Here is a 4654-nt window from a genome sequence, read left to right on the forward strand (position 1 = left end):
TCGCTTTCTTTATATCTCATTTCTTAGTTTTTATTTATTTTAAAAATTAATACGTATAGAACCAGCCGATTCGGACCTCTCTTTATATCTTAGTAGGTGTGAGACCAATGTATTATATGAGTTTAATTAAAAAAATATATATATGAAATTTTAACAATTTCAAAAGTTTGAATTTATAAGAAAAATAAGAAAAATTTTGAATTATTAAAATTGATGAGGATTTAATGTATTGAATACATTATATATATAAACCCTTTTTAATAAATACTTTACATATATATTACCTTACATATTAAATGTAGAAGTTTAATTTAATAAAATGAAAAATACAATAAAATAACAAGTGGAAAATAGAAAATTTAAAAATTCTAGAAAATGTCATGTATCCAAATGAAAGAGAAGAAGACATGTGGTAAAAAACCTTCATTTATTATAGTATATTTTTTAGTTTTCATTTATTCAAAGTTTTAACACGTACAAAGTCGGTTCGGATCTCAATGGGAAGCCACTGGCCAAGGCTACCCTTCTTTTTGTTCTTGTGAGTTCTGACTATTTATGTTTAGAGAGAATTTCATATATGTCCCTCTTAAACTTTAAAATATCATATTTACCCAGCTTAATTTCTTAATATCATATTTACCTGTCATAAACCTTCAAAATATCATATTTGCCAAAATAATTTTTTATAATGTTTTTAATATTTTATAATCATTTTTTATACCTTAGAATTATAATAATAATTAAAAATTTTAACGATATTATCGTTACGTCTATGATAATGTAATGTCAACTTCTAAATTGTTGGAATGTCACCCTCTTGACAAACAAAAGGATTCATCTTCAACCATCTCTATGGAATGTATATTTTGATTGTTTAGTTTTTGTTGTTGTTGATTATTATCATGTTGTAGATAGAGAATATTTTAGATATTATCATTGATATTTTGATGTTTAAAAAGTACATATATGATATTTTGATATTTAAGATGGGCATATATGATATATTGATGTTTAAAAAGGGTAAATATGATATTTAGAAATTTTATGAAGGGTAAATATGATATTTAGAAATTAAGTTGGATAAATATGATATTTTGATGTTTAAGAAGCGCATATATGAAATTCTCCCTTATGTCTAATATAGGCACACTTTCCTCATTCTTCCATTCATTTTAGTTTTATCTCAAAATATATTTTGTATTTTAAGTTTTAGGCCGACTTTCTTTATATCTCATTTCTTAGTTTTCATTTATTCCTCATGAAAAGTATTTTCATTAACCTTTGATATCCATTTATTCCTTGGCACCCAAGCACTGAAACCAACTAAGAGACAAAACAATATCAGTCGTCTCCCAGGTCGACATGTGCAATGCTCAGGGGTCACGCCTCCTGGGAATTATACTCCAATGACAGCTAACCAATACTGGAGCACGATCCGCTAATAGGACACCTCCACGTCTTGTCGACCCAGCTGGGACCAAAAGGTACTGTTAGAATTTTGGCTCTGCCATGACAGGTATAAATAGAACCCCTCTCTTTCAGGAGAGGGGATCACCACTCACTCACTCTCCAGCTAAACCCATACTCTCTCGACCAATCACTAACTTAACTGTCGGAGCTTCGTTCTGGGAGCCCAACCCAGACGACGACTGGCGACCTTTTTCTCAGTGTTGTGATTCTCAGGATTAACTACATTGAGACAATAAAATGTGACGTTAAGTCTGGGGAATATATCACAATATCTAGCATCATCCGGACGTGTACTTAGAGCTACACAACATGTAAAACGACCTTAAGATATTAGAAATTGCAAATAAACAACCTGCACTGACCGAAGGTTGAGAAGCCAACCCGATCAGACCGATGTTGTCCGTCGACGACACTAGTTTATCTGCATCGGGAGGCAAACATCCACACAAACACCAGCAGTGCAGGCAGTCAGCTCAGCGGCAGAAGCCATAGCCAGTCTATGGCGTCCACCACCTGTCATAACATAACACCTGGTTACAACGACCAACACAACACCATAAACGACACCTATTCGCCAGTCACAACTAGCTGATAAGAGAACGCAACCACCACCACGGCGAGCGGAGACAAACACCTGGTCTCCAAGCATAATCATACTACCTCCTCAGCAACAAGCGGTGACCCAACAATTTTATTATATGGTAAACATGGCATACATTCCGCTCTTCGCACAATAGCCAATGTTCAACCTTTACTTCTATCACTTTCAAGGAGTCCCCTGTCAAGCACAACAGTCGCAAGGCAAAAATACCAATATAGTGCTAGAGCATGAGGAAAAGTCACACATGCAAGGGCAGCGAAACTCTAACTCACTATCCCAGCAGTTTATGTACACAAGCATGACTCAACCATCATATGTTCCACAAACAGCATGGTACAATCAACGGTACAAACTATGGATATGACCATGGATACAATGATTCATACTACGCGCAACAGACCATGAAATACGGTGGTTTCCCATCTATGGACGAACCAATGCGAAGCGTCGGCTCTGCATTCTGCCCGAAGCTCTTGCATTATGCGATACCCCACTCAACAATGATCCCAAATATACCCAAATACAATGGAACGACAGACTCGAACGAACACATAGATACTTACAAATGGATGATGACCTCGCTCCGAATAGACAAGAGGTTCATTTGCACATATTTTCTAGTCATGTTATAAGTGAACGTAGGCAAATGGTTTAAAGTGCTCCGTTCGGGAATTATCTCAAGCTTCAAACAATTACGATACCTCTTTCTTAACAACATTATGCAACTCCAGAAAAGGAAGGGAACGCGAGCTCCATCATGGTGTGTAAGCAAAAAGAAGAGGAGTCGATATGAGAGTACTATGACAGGTTCACTCTCGTGACACTTAGTGTGTTGGGATACAAAGAATTCCTTGTTACAGGCGCTTTAGCCCAAGGACTTCTCCTCGGCCCCCTGTCAAAAAAGATGCAGGGGACAGTGCCAAACACAAGAGATGAACTCAAATATAGGGTGGAGAAGTACCCGAGGCAAGTCGAAGGCGAAAAGCGGAAAGTAGAAAACATCAAAGAAGTGGAAAACACATATATCAAACAAGAGGAAGTAGATGCTCGTCCCAGCTCCCAACATCAGGAGTGCCACGAAGGGCACCATGATAAGAAAAACTGACACTCAAGACACTCGTCTCAAAGGTTCTGCCCATTCGTGAGGGACACACCTTGAGAAATAGATCTGAAGTACATGTCGTTGAAAAAACACCAGCAACAACAGAAAAGGAAAAAAGGAAGTACTTGCGAGTACCACAAAAGCAAGACCCATGACACCGACAAATGTATTGTTGGGTTTTGAGCAATCTAACACTTCCTAAGTGTGCATGCAACCCTAATAAACCTTGGATCTATGTTTTCTTCTAAAATACATGCAAATAATAGTTTCCAAGGTTTCTTCCTAACTAGCATAACATAAGGATTATGAATCATAAAACTACTAGTAGAAATACATACCTTTTGATGGTGGTTGATTGCTTGGAGTTTGAGAGCCTAGCACCAATAATGTGAATGCCTCAAATGGAATCACAAATCACCACAAACACTTGGAAAACTTTGAGAGAGTAGTATACTTTCTTATGAAATCGGCCACCACTAAGTCTCACACAACTAGTGTCTACCCTTAGGGCCTATTTCTTGCATCATATGCTTCTTTATATAGTGTGCATGGTTAGGGTGAAACCCTAATAACCCATGTCTTTTCCTTTCCAAGGATCCATGGGTTAAAAGCTCCATGGATCATCCATGGACTTCCATATTAGCTTAGCCCATTAACAAATGAGTATTAGCCCACACTATATAAAATATAGTAGCCCATAATTTAATCAGTCTTCTTTTTAATCTCTAAATTAATTCATAAGTAATTTAAGACTAAAACTAATTAAATAACATGACTTCATATTAATATATTATAACTTATAATATATTAATAAATCGTAAGTATACAATTCTCATAAAATTATCCATAAATCGTTTGGGTGAAGTGCAACCCAAATGGACCATGCCGGGCCAGGTCAAGTATGTACCAAATAAGTTATGGACTTGGACACCTTATCCAACAGACTCCCACTTGGATAAGTCTAATAACTATATTTGCGTATGTTACTTCAGGAACCAACCAGCAATTGTAGCTCTCGAAAACTCTGTTGAACTATGAAGCGCCATTTTAGATAAGTGATCATATAATCCTCTGTTCTCATGATATCAGTGGGACAAATACATGGAACAACGTCGTACTTATTGTCCAGCAGTTTGTTTCCCGATTTCCGATTTGTTTGACAAAGAACTTAATCGAACACATCAATTTAGTTCTGACCGGCCGGTACATAGGTCACAACAAAATCATCGAGGGGCCCAGATATCGCTTCTATTTCTAGAAGGAACAGATAAACTTCGACTCATATGCTTGTTCTACTACTTGTTGAATTGTACATAAAGGCACGTTTTATAACATCAAGTTACTAATGCGTTTACGTGCAATCAATGCACAACCAACTCATAGGTAACAACTCATATCTCTAGGTTTGAAGATTTATATGATATTACCGTCTCACGATCACTCGAGATAAATTCCATGAAGTGATACAAGTGAGCGTGAGT

This window comes from Lactuca serriola, chromosome 4, assembly GCF_051521515.1.
Source record: "Lactuca serriola cultivar US96UC23 chromosome 4, Lser_US96UC23_V15, whole genome shotgun sequence".
Lineage (NCBI taxonomy): Eukaryota > Viridiplantae > Streptophyta > Magnoliopsida > Asterales > Asteraceae > Lactuca > Lactuca serriola.